Raw genomic sequence first — 16,867 nt, 5'->3', positions numbered from 1 at the left:
TTCTGAGAGAGCTGCACATGCACAGGCTTAATGGGATCTTGATGGAAACCATCCAGGGCTGGAGTCTGGCTCCTGGTGAAACTTGGACTGTTGTCTGGCTAGGACTGATGTTCGGGTCTCAGGCAAACTGATGGAGATGTTTTCTTCCCTCAAGGAAATCTGTGTTTAATTGTCAGCCAGGAAGACAGGACGGCTTGTGTGCAAGGCTTTTGCAGTGTTGCTTAGTGTTAGCTCTGGGCTTCTTCCATCTTCTTTACTTCCCCAAATCACGATAGTTCTTTTAAGGGGAAACTTTACTGTTTTTCCCAGTAGCAGAGGGAGTGAAACAGGTATAAACTGAAGGCTGTGCTCCTGTTCTTTCACCCTGCGAGGACAACTGCCATCCAGGAGATGCAAACGTCATGCATTTCTGGTACCATTGAACTGAAAGGCAGAATTTTAAGTTTTCAGTCAAAGCAAGCAGTAGTTTCCTCAAGTGTCTGCAAACATGGATTGATAAGTCCCCAAAGGGTCTTTTACAGTTCTGCTTTATCTAGGGAACAAGAGCCAAGAAACTAGGAATAGGTTGGAAAAGTCTCAGTAGCCCCAGAGAAGTGCCTCTGTTCGGAGTAGCGGGACAGACAGAAAGAAATGGTATCACCGAAATGTCTATGTTAGCAGAATTTGTGGAGGTTAAACTTTAAAAGCGTAGCCTTTTTTGCTAAAGATGTAGCCTCTCTTGGGGAGAGAGAGAAATGGATTCACCCAGCAGAAAGCGCCTGCTGGTCTTCTCGCCCTCCTGGATAAAAGCCGTAACAGTTCAGGACGTTCCTGGGGAGGGAAATGAATTTTCTGCACTCCTCAATGCAACGCAGATGCAGCCGTGGCCGTACAGTCAGTGACTCATTCTGTGGCCATCTTTTTAATGCTGAAACTATTATGTGCTACATAGCCCATTCAGGCATTTTGTTTTCCAATTCTCTACCCCTGGTTCCCAGAAACATGAATAATGAGGCTTTTAGCAAAGAGGTGGAAATGCTCCCTGAGACACACCGCCAGGGTAGGACATGCTGTTGGTTGATGCTGTGGATAATATTAGGGATATGGGGGCATAATTGGCTTGAACTTTTGCTCACCCCTAAAATTAAATCCAAAGCTTTTTTATCAAGTTCAGATAAGGTCCCTGCCTCTATTTGACTCCCATTAGAGCTCCGTCCATTGTGTAGCTCCTGGTGGTGTCTCTTGCTGTCTGCTTGGGGTTTCAGGTGGGAATGGCAGCGCGTTGTGCATGCAATAGTTGAACCCTGGCCTACAAAACCCGGCGAGCTCAGACGATAAGGAAAGGCACTTTATTACTCCAGGAGCTGCCTTTCCCACATCAAGTGGATTTGCATCAGGCAATTGCATGAATCAGATCTTGATCTTCATTACCATAAAATACAGCAAGGAAAATCCCATTTCTGAGAATCTTTCTACTGTACACAGATCCAGATGTAAAGCACTGCTCTGTGCACAGCAAACGGGACTCCTATGTATTTTATTAATGTAAGTGTAATGTAATTATTCTCTTGTCCATCTGGCAGGTGGTGTTTTCATTAAGAAGTGAATAATCTAAGCTATAGGCTCTGTAGAGGGGGATGAGTATGGAGGAGATTCAGGTCATCTGCTGTGGGACCATAAATAGAAGCTAACAAGGGAGCCCTTGCTGTCCTTGTCTACTAAAACTGAAAATCTGTTGCTTTTATTTTTCCTTTAGCAGACTGCTCGCAAGCTTAGAAGCTAGTCTATTAATGAAATCTTTTCACCATCATGCAGTTTAACTCCTCATTTATGGTAGCGGCCGGAGGCACAGTGTGAAAAAACAGGTGTTCTATAAGAGAATGAAAATTAAGTCCTTATATAAACCACTATGCATAGGAAGATAAGATTAAAACCACGCTGCCAGAGGTGCCCGGTACGTCTCTGGGTGCAAAGTACTGTTTGAAAAAGAAACATGGATTACTTAAGGTTTTTTATACATGTAGAAGGTCCTGATTAAAACAAAACAAAACAAAACAAAACAAAACAAAACAAAACAAAACAAAACAAAACAGACACAGAAGAACAACAAGCCTGAACTGGCCTCCAAAAATTTTTGAGAATGGTGGTGTGTGGAGCTTTCTAAAGGAAATCTGCTTGCTCTCAGACCGTCTGTGTGGCATCTTGTGTTTCCAGACAAAGTTTTCTGGTGTCCACATGGAAACGGGAGCAATTTCCTCTTTCCGTGTCCTAGCAAGACTTTTCTTGGCACAAGTGACAACGCAAGGCCTAGTTTGAGTTTTGCCCTGGAAAGATATAAATATCTTGGCCCCGTCCCAGGAACATTCAAGCAAGGATTAGGTTTTATTTTTTATCTGGTAACATTCAGGGAAGCCTATCAGGGTGACCAGGCTGGGAGTGGTGTTCATTTAGTAAAGCCTGTAAGTCAAGAAGAAAACGGAGCTTTTTAAAAAATTATTATTATTTTTTATTTTATCATTTTAACTTTAGAAGGGGATGCTGAAATGATGCTGAGCATCCTTTGTTTGTGTATGGTGTAGGTATTGCCAGGCAGGTTAGAGATTGTTCTTGCCCTTTTGTAAAGGCACAGATTGCCATTCAGATGGGCTTGTTCTTTCCCAGAGGATCCTGCTTATTTTCCTTCCCAGTAAAGCTCAGGTTCAGTTGCTGTTCAGCCAGGGTGGAGCATGGAGGCTGCCACACCACCACTTCCAAGGAAACACCTCTGAGTGTGCTCATCTCCGAGTGTGCCCGTCACCCTGGCTGCAGATAATGGGAAACTGAAACCAAACCTGAGCAACAGCCCCTTGAAAACAGCTTTAGAGGCTGGGTGCCAAACAGTTTAATGCTGTCTGGAGGTGCTAGTGTGATCCCGTCTCATTAAGGATGCCGCTGAGCTGCTTTCTTTTGTGGGTACTGAGAATACTTGAAAGGAGATGCTTAACTGCTGCGTGACTTACTCAGTACAAGGAGCAATGGGAGTACGGACAGTAAATAGAGCATCCCAGACAAATGGTGAGCTAGTGCTTTGCCAGGCTGTAATTAAGCATGGGTGACCCTTTGCCAGACATGCTTTTTCCTCTCTATTTAAAGATGTTATTTATCCCCCAGACTTCATGAGGAGTTATCTGGAAAGGCTCGCTGTGCAGATCAGTCTTTACCCTAAGCCTCCTTTGATGCGCTTCGCTTGGGGGGGGTTCCTTGGTTTCTGCAGGAGTCAGTGATCTCAATGTTTAACGGTTTTATTGTTTCAAGCGAGAATCTGCTTCTCTGAATGCATCAAGCCTCAGTCATTTGTATGTATGCGTGAAGGTCAGTGGGCTTGTCAGATACCCTATTGTAAATCCTGTCACTAAATCAATTTCTTTTAATTAAAAAAAATGCGTTGCTCTTCAGAAAAAGTGCACCCTTTCATCTGGACAAAACCCGTTCTATCCCAACACAAACAGGATAGCCGTGAGCTCTCTGCTAGTCTCACGTTGGCTGCTTGTCTCAGCTGGTAAGTTTGTGGTTTGGAAATCTTGGTGGTCAGAGGCGACCGCATTTCCCTTTCCTCTGTAGGAAATGGCTGCTGTTATTACTCTGTCATAATCTAACTTTGCAGCATCAGAAGCAGAAAAAGTCAATCACGGAAAACAGGTAGCCAACAGGTGAGAGACGTTCAAGCCCCCTCCTCGCTCCCCGGGTGCCTGCACCAGCAGCACACAGAAGTCTGACACAAGGGCTAAGAGCAGGACAGGATTTTGCATTCATTTAGTAATTCCCTTGGGGTTATATTCTTAGATGACTTAATGACTTAGTGTATACCCCGTCTGGAAGATAAGCAGGCATAATTCATTGCAAGGCAGGTCATTCATCCTTTGAGATAACCGGCAACTACACGCCATAGGGAGCAGGGAGATAAAGATACTATACATCAGCAGCAGTAGTTCAAGGTTTCAACCTCTCCGCCTCCTGCTGTGACCCAGAAGTCATTTGCAGTTGATTATTCAGCCATTTGCTTTCTTTAGAGAGAAATACACTGGCAGTGGTTGGTTGGAGCGAATACATTTTCCATTCCGCCCGTGCCTTTCAACGCAGCCATAGCATATCTCTACCTGGAAGTATGCATCTTCGTGTCGCTTAAAGGCTTTATAGCTGCATTAAATGCTGGTTTTGAAAACTTGTTGTAAACTGATTCCAGTTTTTCTGGTGTTATTTAAATGGGACTGTTCACCTACTGCTTGGGGTGCTTCTACATTGTTAATTTTAAGTTTCAGCCCACGAGAAGCTTTTAGGGGTCCAGTTTATGTGTTAGCAATATATATGGTCCAAACTGAGCCACAAAGAGAGAAAGAATGTGTATATAACATAGTATATTATATTTCTTGATTTTCTTGTAACAATAAAATTACTTTAAGTGTTGGCAGGTACATTTTTAAAACTGAACAAGTCACACAAAACTGTGCTCCTCCTAAGCCAACAAGTATTAGGATCAAACATACGACGTGACCTCTCCCTAGTTAATATTCCCTCCTCCAAAAATCTGCAGTCCAGAAACAGAAATCTTGAGATATCCTGCATTGCAAAGATAAATGATTGACTCAGCAGGTACTTTATGATGACTAACTCTCAGTGAAACATTTTTCTCTTGTCTACACGCACAGCAAAAGAAATAGCAAGTACGAGGCTTTTGATACAGACATGGCCGCGGTGTGATTCACAGTCTACGATGTCGTTTTATTTGAGGAGGAGGGGAGGGAGAGAAAGAAATGTCCAGTTTTGTTTGTTTTCTAATTGCTTGAGCTGTTTTTTCTTTGACTCAGCAACTCTGAACAGTACATACTGTACTACTGTAGCCAGCAGTCAGGGCTGGGAAGTCAAACGATGGTGATGATAAATGTAAATATCCTGCATTCTCAGAGGGATTAGGAGGAGATGGAAGAATTAGTTTCGTTATGGTTTTGTGTAGTGTCACAGTCCTTTTCTGCATCAATGCTATCCTGTATGTAATCTTGAGACCTCTGTTTCTCAAGTGACATACTGAAAACAACCAAGAAATCAGAATAGTTTTATTTTCACATATTTTTTCATTTACGAAACCCACTTGTTTAGATGATGAGCATGTTCACCTTGCACAAGAAACCATGCTGCAAAGAAAATGAAGGAGTCTTGTTGTTTTCAGTAGTGCTTATGGCCTGTTTGGAGAGTGTTTTGAGAACAGAGTGGAGAGCGATAATTTCGATGGACATGAAATAATTTGATAATTGACATGAAAAAATTTGATTGGCACGAAATACCCCATACCTCATGATGCTTTCCTGTCAGTCTGCATGCTGCGCCGTAAGAGTTGTACTCATCATGGCACACTTTCGCTTGGTTGTCTCATTCAAAACAGTCTGAATCCCAACTTCCAAGGTGAGCCCTTACTACTTTTAAAGGCGTTAAGTTGCATTTGTGCTTTCACATAAGGAAACGCTCAAACCTGTAATGGATTGCAAGGGATTCTGTCTGCAAGGGGAAGAAGTGCAGCCTGTGGACTGCTTTGCGCAAGAAGGGATGCTCACTAATGCACGTGTTATCTTCACATTCTGTGCCAACCTGCTTCATTAATGCAAGACATTCACGTGTCAGGATATGTTTAATACAAGACTTTCTGGCTCCTTGGGGGAAGAGCCTCACTTGAGCGAGGGTTGTTCACTAGAGTTAGTTGGGTGTGAATGTTAAGCAGGATATCCAGGCGGAAGAGTTGGTGTCAATGGTCACTGGGGAGCAGATTCGAGAGACCTTCTTTCGAAGATGCACGGCCCCTTGAGAACTGAGAATTGAAAACTGTTTCTTACTCTTATCTTATAGGCTAAAGGCACTTTGCAGGGGTGCACGCTGCAAAGGGTGCTCTTCTGAGAAGTTTCAAGCGATGAGGAGGCTTTGTGTAAAGACAGTGGGGTTCTTGGGAAGGATGGGCTTCCCACCCAGGTTCTTGCATGGGTAGCAGCTTCCATCTGGTTCCTTTCTAGAGGCTGCTGTTACAGATTTTTAATGCTTTAATGCTCTTTTTTTTTTTTTTTTTTTTTTTTTTTTTTTAATGCTCTTGCTTCTGATGTTCATCACAGTACTGGAAAACCTAAATGTGTCTTCTTGCAGCCTTTAATTACGTGATAAAAGCCATGTCCGTTTTAAAGCCTATTCTTTTTCCAGGCATGGTGACCTGTGGATGGCATTCTCTTGTGAAGAAATAGGACTTCACATTTGCTGTTGCTGGCTTTCCCTTCTTCTCTGTTCCTTATCATATTTTTTTCAGGTCAGAATGGTTATCTGTGATTGTAATTGCACTAAGTACATTCGGTAATGCAGAAGTGACCTATTTTGTGCACAGTTTAGCTGATTCTGCAGTTCCTCATAGGGTTTCCTGGTAATGTTCTTCACCCACTCCTTGGCTTACAGAAGCCTGATAAGTTAAGCATGGCCAGCACAACATACTGGAGGCAAGGAAGGTTCTAGGTAACCGAGGAGGATGAGCCACACAGGTGTGAATGGGTTGGACCGAGTGTTTATCAGGCAAGGTGGAGGCCTCTGGAACAGATTGGGAGGACTAGAATATATGTCGTTAAACATATTAAACTGTTGGAGGTCCTTTGTACAAGTTTGTTAATACTCCAGTGACATGGCCAGATATTGTGCCCCCGTAGGCTCAGCAGTTAATGTATGATACCTCTGGCATCTGTGGTACGTACTCAACTATAAAAAAATAGACGAGCTGGGACCCATTACCATAAACACTGTCTGCAGCGCTAGTCCTGGTAACAGATTGTTCTGTGCCTCATTAAAAAGGAGATAGCACTGTCAGAGGAGTCAGTGCTTCATTTTGCCGTGTTTGCTACATAATCAGTTAATTTTGCTTAATAGTGCATTGCGTCGCAGATGTGCAAAAGGGCAGAGTCGCTTCACTCTCTGCGTAAAACCTCCACTCTGGTGCAGCTGAAATTTTCATGGAGTGTGTTAGCAGGCAAGCTGACCTTGGCCGGTGTCCCTGCCTTACCCCCGTCCTGGGTTCTCCCAGCAGCGCTCTGGCCAAGCGCCGTGCTTGGAAAGACTCAAGGTGCAAGTTCCTCAGACTGGAAGTTAGACATACATGTTTATGAGAGTGGTCATTCAATGTCTGCTGTGCTTGTGCCTTTTTTTTTTTTCCAGTCTTGCATAAGGCGCTGTAAAGGACTTCCCCACTTTTCATTGGGAAATACTTTAGTGCCAGTCTTTCATCTAAGCATTACTTAGAATATGAAAGTTAGCATTACTGATTTCTAAGGCGAAGAATCCAAATATGTCTATCTTAACGTAGATCTTTACATTTTACTGCCCTTTGAGTGCAGCTTTTGGGAAGATTATTAACAAGTCAAATACGGTAAAGCAAACTATGAGGAGAAGCTGAGTTTAGACTGCTGTTTAGGGACAGATTATTAAAGATTACAACTCAAGGTTTTAGAAGATCAGCATATTACACAGTAATAGGGCATATCCAACAATTAGTGCTAATCGTATACTGCTTAAATTTGTAGTGAAACTGGATATGGGTAAATGGTTTTCTTCGGATGAAAATGAATATATTCAAAATAAGTCAGTATATTCTGTACTTACATATCCCAGTCTGAGAGTATTATAGGGGTCTAAAAATAACTGAGTTTATAAACTCTGTAGTGTGGTGTGAGCATCTTGTTTAAAAATAAAAAAAAAAAAAGAAACATGCAAAAAGTGATACTAGATTCATGAAGGGCTCCTGTTTAGAAAAATAGGTAGACATGTAATGAAGTTCATCTTTCTTCAGAAAAGCAGGCAAGCACCTGCTTAAATATAAATGTGCTTAAGTTGTGTTTAATTCAAGAAATACTTCAGTACCTTTGAAGTTAATCATCTACACAAAAGATTTTCCCCAATAAAGAGTTGCATGCACACAAAGGGAGAAAGGCTTCAAAACTTAAGTATGATTGTAGGTGTAAGTGATGGGTTTGATTTTTAGAAGAACCTGAAGGAAGTAAGTGCACAAATATAATTGAAATTCAATGAGTCTGGAGCATCTAATTGTCTTGGGTCCCTCTGAAGGCCTCAACCTCTTTTAAATGCTAACAACTGAGCAAGGTGCTGGCTCTTATGAACTGATGTCACATTAGCACACCAACACCTTACTGGATGTTTCTCCCCAAATGCTCAGTGTGAGAAAATAACTTGCTGGGTATGGTTTCTCCAGTATTGCCAAATACTGGTGTCGCTTTGAATATTTTTGTGAACTAAAAAAACCACATCAAAATCCCAGTGTGTTTACAAACTTTAGTATTTATCACCCAGGGAGAACTGCAGAAGATACAGGGCGGTGGCAGAAAGGGCGATTCCATTGTACAGCTAGGGAGCTATGAGCAGAAGAGCCTTCTGGAAGCTGGCAAGGCCCAGGTGAGATTTTTAATTAACAGATGCCTGACCTGGCCCCCTACCTTAGTCCAGGCATCCTACACAGGAAGATTTGGATCTAAATTTTGTATTTTGCTCCTTCTCTGCTTTTGAAAGATGAACCAAAACTTTAAAAAAATCCTTGAATTTGAGGTGCTTGGTCAGACTGATTCCATCTGAAGCAACTGGTTGCAGTTGGGCTGCAATTTCACACTCACTGAGGCTAGCTTCGTCTCAGGGCACAGAGAGGAGCGCTGCTTCTCACAGCCACATCTTCTATGGCAATGAGCTGACTCTTAAGAAGGGCTTCGGTTGTCTTGTGTCCTCCCTATTCTCTCCACGTCCCCCATGGTTTCCTCTTTCCTCCCTTTCTCCACCAACATCAATTCTTCTGCTCTTCAGCAGGCCAGTTCAGACAGCTGATCTGGCCAAAATCTGTCAGGAAGAAGCAAAAAAAAAAAAGACTGTGGGAGCTCTATTTGGACCCGCGCCACCCAACATGAGCCTGCACTCACATCGTGGTCGTGGAGCTGTGTGTAGGCAGGCAGCTCTCTAGAGTGGGGAACTACTAAGGGTGGAAAACAATACACCAGGGGAAAAGCCAGGGTATTTTTACATTGGTCTGGTTACCCACTCATGCAACCACCTAAGCAGCTCAAAAAAGTCCCAGGGGCCAGTGCAGGAACAGGCCTGGGCAGCAGGAGAAGAGACCTGCTTGAGGCAGCTTTGCCTCCGAAGGATGTGTTCCTCAAAGCGCGGCTTTCCGCCTGCTTGGCAGTTACCTGTTTCACAGCTGTAGCGGCGGAGGTGCAATGCTGCTGCAAACAGGTGCATTGGGACATGAAGATGAATGCCTTTAAAGAGAAAGAGGAAGGTTTGGGTGTGACTGGCATTAGCTCTTAGGACAGTAGAACGGGACTCTCTTTAGTGCCCTGTGCCCGGCAAGGGCAGCCAGCCCTGATGCTTGAGCTCTGTGGCCCATGGGGTCCACGGCCATGGGCAGGCAGTGGTGCATGCTACTTCCAAATTGCAGGTTGCTCAAATCATGGGGTCTTACGTAACGGGGCCTGCAGGATCTCTGGGATACCTTTTTTTTTTTTTTTTTATTATAAAAAACAACTGGCAGCAATATGCCCTTCTGAAGCTGGCATACTTCTCCATTAGCTCTTCCACTTGCACGTAGACACAGTCAAACTCGTGCAGCAGCCTGTCACATGCAATTTGTATTCTTTGTTTGAGAAGCAGCCTATAGACAAAACCCGTTTGCTTCTCCCTTTTGTTGCATTAAGCTATTACTGAGGGGATTTCGGAAGCACGGATGGGTTAGGCACCTGATTTTTGCTGACTTGAGTAGGAATGAAGGCCCCTACTACTGCTTCTGGTGACTGAAAATCTGTCCACAGGTTTTGGCTCGCTGAAAGCTGCTTCATTTTGTTTGGAAAAGGGTGAATAAATCTTTAAATAAAGGGTGCGTGCTTTTTGGGGGTGAAGGCCTTGTCTTGTTAAAGCTCTTGGTATGCAAGCTAAATAAAATGAAGCCTTAAATGCTAGGGCTAGTGGCAGCTTCGTTACATCTCTCCTTTAGTCACATTTTTCCACTGCAGGGAGCGAGGCAGATGGCCAGGACTTTCTGTTGCCCTGCCTGGTGCCTTCTTTTGTTAAATTTGGTGATGAGAGGAGAGACTCGCGTGTCTACGGGGCTGCGACACCAGCTGGCTTCCAGCTCGGGTAGTGTTCACCAGAGCCTGGGGAGAGAGGCTTGCAGGCAGGAGTTTGCATGTGGGGACTTTTAAAGCTGGGTTGTACCTGTGCTCTGTGTATGATGGCTGCTCCTTGGGATCTCTTTCTGAGCCTCACACCTTTTCCCAGGTTGTCTCCTGCAACACCAAAGTGCAATTCCTCATTTACTTTTCGATTTGATTAACGGAGTTAACCCTGGTTATTATATTTATTGGGGGGACATGGACTGTTAGATGCACGAGGAGCTTGCAAGTGCTGGAGAAATACCATCACACAGGTAACAGCAGGTTTTGCATAGTTAGTAGGTTTCAAAAGCTCACACCAAAGCCTGTTTTTGAACAGGGAACCACTTTGAAGGAAACCGAAAACATCTCGCATAGTGCAATCTGCACTCTCTATCTCAAATCTTTTCCTGTCTCTTTATAGTAGCCAGTCCTTGATATAGCATAAGCACCATAAAAACTTAATTTTCCCTAGATGGTGTTATGTTTAGATCAGTGTAAGTTAAAACGTTTAATAATTTAAAATTGTGCGTGCAATTAATGGTCAGGATCCCCGTCGGTGCTGCGTGGCCATTTCTGCACCCTCTGCCCGGGGTGCTGGGGTGGTGGAGTAGGTTCCCTCCGCTTTGCTCCCGCACGAGAGCTACACAGCTAATCTGCTTTAAAGCTTGTTTGCACTCACTTCTTGAACAATGTATGCTGTGTGCATTGTTTGTTTTTCAGGCTTTTAGTCAAGCAGAAAGGCGAATTTTTGCACTTCATGCCAAAAGCGATGGAAGTATTTTCCCCATGTTCGTAACTGGACTCAGTAGCGAACTTAACCATTTAGTACCTGTTGCAAAGGTACTAAAGCTACTAAAAGTACTAAGGTCAGAGGAAGGGGAAGGGTTTAAAAATTGTTGTAGTTTAGGCATGCACTGAAATGTACTTCTGCTTTACTGGGAGGTGCATGGGTATTCTGAGCAGTAAGAAATACAGAGGAACTTGCAGTGAAATCTTAAGCAATCATTAGCGTGATGATTTTGATGTGTAGATTAACATGCAACAAATAATACATGTTCTGGTTTTTGCGCCAAGGCTATAATTCAGCTCAGAGGCTTGATACAGTACAAGTGAAGGTAAGATCAAAACTGGCTCTCTTCTTTTTCCTACAACTTCTCTAACCTTTCTTCTAGTTCTTTGTTGGGTTCGCTAACAATGCCGGCGGAAAACTATGAAAGGCTAATGGGCATAACCTCTGATTTTCATGTCATTCTACCTATTTATATATGTTTTTTCAACAATTCTATATGTCTTCAGTGGAAATGAGCTAGCAGCAATACTGTGAGTCCCAGGAAAGATGCTTCCATTTTTCAGTTGAGAGGGCAATGCAGAATGTATTACAGGCTTGGAATAGCCCTTATTACAGTCACGAGTATTAAGGTTAATGTCATGACATGTGAATTGTTATTTTGCAATGCCAGTCACTGCAAGCATCCCCTGTTGCACTGAATGTAAGGAGCAGCATATTGGGTTGGGACAGTGGATTATCTGAGGGGGGGAAAAAAATGCAGACTGCAGTGTTTCCCGTAACATGCTGTTTATTTTCACCGCTTACCCAGACTGACCTTTTCTGGCAAAAGCCCAGCACCTACACCTGAGGACTCTGTGCCAAGCTTCGTAGGTCTGACAAAAACAGTACAGCAACATTGATTTTTTTGCAGAGATTTCTTTCGGTAGGAAAGGGCAGCGTGAAGGCTCTTCACCAGGATTGCTAATGACAGGGCGCAATATCCTCACCGCTGCCTTATTAGCGCAGTATTACGAACATGTTTCATGGAGTCTCCGTCAATAGCATTGCCAGCTTTTAATATGTATAGCAGGAGGAGCAAGGTCTCCACTAAGACTGTGACTCACGGGGTGGTGGGGTGAAGCTCGCGCCTTCTCCAGGCTGGGCAGGCAGCCGTGCTGTGCCATGCCGTGCCGTGCCAGCGGAGGTTCACCCTGGAGGGAAGGCAGGCGGCGTTGGTCCTGCCAGCCCTGTCCCGAGGGCTGTGTCGGGGATAGACGGCTTCATCTTATGGATAAGGCAGGAGACATAGCCTGATCCTGTGGGTGGGGATTAGAGCCAGAGGCTGCCAAAGGAGCGTACCGAATGAGTTTATATCCTGGCCATGCACCTTGCTGGCTGGTGGCACCCTTTTGGGAAGTGCTGGTGAGCCTCCCATCCCGACAGTCCTGGGCTACACTTGTGGGGTGCTGTCTGCCCCCCTCCAGGCTGGCTTTCCCTGCCCTCTGCACACAGTGGATGCCGCTGGACCTGGGCTCTTTCCTCAGCCCGACCTCTTATGCAAGCATTGGCACAGCCTTTTCCCCTGCATCCCACAATAGAGGCGAGTTTTGGCGTCCCCCTCCTCCTGCCACAGCAGCCTGGGGGAGCGAGCTCTTCGGGGGGCCGGGGTACCACCAAGGCAGCAGGGACAGAGCCTGAGCCCTGGCCGCTCAGGCAGCCCTTGAGCACACTCGGGTGCCTGTGTTGTGGCTCACACGCCTGCTCGCATCCCCTTGGGTCTGGGCTCTAATCCTGGCTTGAAATTTTAAATATTGACAGAGTTAATTCCTGACTGCTTCAGACTGCAGAAACCAGTCTCTGATAAGGCTGTGTTTAATAAGGATATTCGTGGTAAAGAGCTTTGTTGGCTAGACAGAGCTTTACCTTGCCGAGCTCTGCTCTGGGGGTGAGGAAGAGGAGGTCCCCTCCCAGTGCACTCCCTTCTTGCAGCCTGGCAGTGCGGTGGAGTAGGAGACACAGGGGAGTGATACCTCTTTCTTCCCCCCCCGCAAAATAGCCACAAAATACCTTTACACAGTTGGCTGCAAGCAGCACGAGGAGCCAGAGTATAAATGTACTGCTGCAATAAGCCTAAACTCTTAAACAAATGCCAAAAATAAAAGCTGCCTACCTTACTTTTTCCACCTTACATAGCAGTTTCCAACCACATCAAGTGAAAAGTCTAGGTGGGTGTATAGTGTTTATCATCACTGAGTAATACACATTACATTAGCTGGGACGTTTGTTTTGTTCCTGACTACTGGTTTTAAAATGGTTTTAGTGAGGGCAGGAAAAATGATTTAAGTTTATATTGTCACCTAAGAGATAGGAGACTGTTCCTGATCTGGGGAGGAAAGCTGGGAATGTAAGTAATACTTTTTTTTTTTTTTTTTTCCCCTACAACTGCAAGTAGGTTGAAAGGCAGACGGTGGAAGCGCAGAATCCAGCAACGCAGGCTTGCTTTCTGTAAGAGATGGTGTCAAAGTGGTTTTTGTGCCCGCATTCATCTGCAGCAATTGTGTCCTCCAGTATCTGAAAATTGTTTATGGAGGTGGCAGCAAAATTATATATCCAAAGCAATGAAAAACTGAAAACAGATCCACATCCGAGACTGTACTTTTTTTTCCCCTGTAGTGTCTGTTGTATGAAATACTGCAAGCCTCTTTCCAGGGAGACTTGGCCCTGGCTAAGTTGCACCCGAAGGCAAGTGCTAACCAGTGAACAGAGGAGGGCTCGCTGCAGTGTGGGAAGGAGGTGATGGTGCAGCGTCTCTGGCCTGGGGGTAGTACCTGGGGAGTGGAGATCGCTGAGGGAGCAGCAGACATGGTGCATGTCGTAGTGATGCTTTGCAAGTGAAGAGGGCAGGCTTTGTCAGCCGTGCTGGGGTAAGGTCTGCACCGGCAGCCCTCAGAACAGCGAGAGGGCAAGTCACGGCGCACAAAAGTTCTTGGCCCTACGCGTTCTGCAAACGGCGGTGGTGCGATGCTGGGGCTGAGCGGGCTGATGTCACGGGTACATGGGGAGGGATGGATTGAGGAGGTCCGTGAAAGCGGGGTGAGAGGCAGAGTCTGAGTCTATCAGTTTTTTAAAGGCTCTGAAAGTCAGAAACGTACCAAATATAGACCCAGAGGATACCTAAGAGCTAGCGTAAGGGGAATGCTGGTGCATCTGGAAGTGCTGGACAAAGAAAACCTTGTTACCTTGCGGGGCTTTAGCCTTTGATGCATTCATTTCAGTCACAGGATGTTCAAGTTTAGCCAGGAGTTGGCAGACGGATGGACCACAAGGCAGTTCACAGAGTGACTCAGTCTAGGCGAGCGTGAAGAGTCATCCACATAAAGGTAACCCATTACAGTATTTTCACAGAAACTTCTTTTTTTTTTTCCCCCGGGTTTTCATGTTTTTGTGGTAATGCTTGGGTTTTTGTTCATGGTAGTTTTCCAGTTGATACGTTGCTTCGCGCCTGCTCAGCCACCCGGTCACGGCTCCACCTCCGCAAAACGGAGATACAGGGCTTTTGTTTGCCTGACCCATTGCCCGGCTGTTGTTGGTGGCCAGGCGGTCTTGCCTTTTCGAGGAGCTGTCTGGCAGAAGTACAGTCAGCGTAAAAATTGTGGCAGCGTCCCTGTATTTCCGCCCCGCCTCCCCACTGTCCTTCGGCGGCCGCGATGGCTGCGCTTCCTTGTGTTAGCTTCCATGGAGGATCGAGAAGCATCTGCGATGTGTGATTGAAGGCACTCGTCTGGCTGCTCATTGCTTGGTGTGACGCTGTTTCTGCACTTAGGCAAACTCTTCAGGAACAACTCGTTCACTTGGCCTTTCTTTCTAGAAAGCTGTGGCCTTGAGGCTGCATCACATGGTGGTGGTGGTGGTTTTTTTCTAAATGAAGAGGGTAGGAAAAGCACTGTATTTATTTATGCTGGATTTTCTCAGAGGGAGCCAAATAGGAAAGTTTCTGCTTTAAACGAGAGTAGAGAGATTTCTCCTTTGGATTGAGCTTTTATCAATTTGTTATCTTGTCAGTTGATGCCTGTTAAATTGCTGTGGAAGCACCAGAGTGAGGAGCTAGTGATCTTTTCAGAAGTAAAAGAAATAAAAAAAATGAAAGATTGAATAGTTTACTCTCTGAGGCTAAAATTACAAGTATTAAGTGCTTTGTCTGTTTTATTGGTATAGAAACCTTTATTGTCTGTTACAAGTCATTTACTTGAGAAGGGCAAGAAGAAAGTCCGTAGCTCCTTTCTGTTGGTTCGGATGAATTACTGCCTGTGTTGCTAGTACTAATTCCTCCCTGCCTGCCTGCCTCCCCCCTGGTTTGGGGCATGAGTGTTGTGCCTCCGGTCATTTTAACAGAAGTACCATGGTCTTGAGACAAACTTCACCTTTTTTGTATGCTATTATTATAATTTGGTTTATTTCTCTGGGCATGCAGAGATGAGAACAGCTTGGACAGAGCTTGCAATCTTAGCGATGGAAAGGGAGAAGCCAAAGGAAAAAATAACTTTGGGGAGAAAGGAGAAAATCGTTCACAGTCTAACTTCAGGTGCTTCTGTGCTGCACATGAGCGGTGGGGCAGTTTTAATCTCAGGTGCTCTGAAAGAAGTCTCAGGATGCCTCAGGAGCCTCAGCTCCCAGCTTGGACATCCAAGATGCCTAAAGGTGGGCAGCATGCCTCATCCCGCTCTTCCTCGCCCTCTGTCCCCAGTGTGGTGCATATCTCCCGCCAGGGACGGAGAGGGTGTACGCCCCAGAATTGGGATGTTTACTGTAGGGCTGTGTGGGGTTGGTTTAATATCAAAGTAGTTTTAAAAACAACCAGGCAGGCAAGACAGTGGCTGCTGGTAAAATGACTCTGGGAAGATGCCTCAGGGGGGATTAAGATACAATTGCCGAAGCTATTAACTGGGAAGATCCTACCTCCTCAGCTCCAGTTTGTTTTGCCAGTGTTAAGAAGGAACAGATCAAAGGAACTATAAACAGTTAAAAAAACCTCTCCAGGCAGAAAGGAGGCAGTTGTTTGGGAGCTGCTCACTGGGAGCAGACACCTGCCTGCGAGTTTGCAGGAATCTCGGCTTCTCAGCAGCTCCCGAAACATGTGGTGGCGCGGGACCAAGCTAGGAGAGACATATGTCCTCTTTTGTATTGGTTTTAGAAAACATTATGCTGCCTACCTTCTGTTAGTAGTATTTTGATTTGAGAAAGCTGTTTCGTGGGGCTGCTGGCGCCAGCGGCTGATGGGGATCCCCGGGTGCCGCCCTGCAGAGGTGCGGTCCCCGAGCCCTGGCGGGTGCTTTTGGAGAGGGCGAAGGGATGCAGCCGTGCCGGGGAGCGCGTCCCTCGCTGCTCGCCGCTCTGTTGTGCACTGACCCCTGCACACCCCGGGGGAAGCAGTAAATCCTTGCTGGCCTGCTGGGGAGGATGGGGTGATGGGCCTTGGGCAAGTAAGGTCAGGCACCTCCCAGCCCTCCAGCAGCAGTGCCGCATCCTTTGCGGGAGGCAGTTATGGCCATGGGTACCCGCACAGCCTTCGGCTCGAGGCACGTAGCTCCAGGAAGCCTGAGCTTTTGGAGCAGTCTCCTCTTCAGTCTGTCCTGCCTTCTCTGAGGGTTTTAAAAATCTACTTTTCCTGTAAACAAGAGTCTCAGTCTTTCCCCTTGTGCTTCCTCGCCTATCCCGCTCCAGAAAAAGGAGTTGCTTGGCCTTGCTGGCAGACAGCCTCTCATAAATCTCCACAGGCTGGATGGTTTGTAATTTATTGCCCACCTACCCCACCAAATATTTTCAAATTACTCATGTTACTTGCTGGCCTGCCTTTTACCGTCCCTTTTGCCCTTCTTTCCCTCCTAGCAAAGTGTTTATCCAAGGCCTTTTACACACA

The 16,867-nt window shown here is 45.5% G+C and overlaps 1 protein-coding gene and 1 long non-coding RNA gene across 6 annotated transcripts in view; one reads left to right on the top strand and one right to left on the bottom strand.

Annotated features, from left to right (window-relative positions):
- FOXO3 (forkhead box O3) overlaps window positions 1–16,867 on the top strand; it is a 97,202-nt gene that overhangs the window by 45,210 nt on the left and 35,125 nt on the right. The gene's annotated exons all lie outside the window — the stretch shown is intronic.
- Window positions 7,767–10,275, bottom strand: LOC148053386 (uncharacterized). The gene is made up of 3 exons (XR_015708420.1): window positions 10,243–10,275; window positions 9,219–9,290; window positions 7,767–8,871 (listed from the first exon to the last, which is right to left on the bottom strand). It is a non-coding gene; the product is annotated as an uncharacterized LOC148053386 (long non-coding RNA).

Source organism: Nipponia nippon, unplaced genomic scaffold (genome assembly GCF_047370975.1).
Source record: "Nipponia nippon isolate SJK-2023a ecotype South Korea unplaced genomic scaffold, ASM4737097v1 scaffold_4, whole genome shotgun sequence".
Classification (NCBI taxonomy): Eukaryota; Metazoa; Chordata; class Aves; order Pelecaniformes; family Threskiornithidae; genus Nipponia; species Nipponia nippon.
Note: the sequence above shows the minus strand (reverse complement) of the source record. Positions and strands in the feature narration are given on the sequence as shown.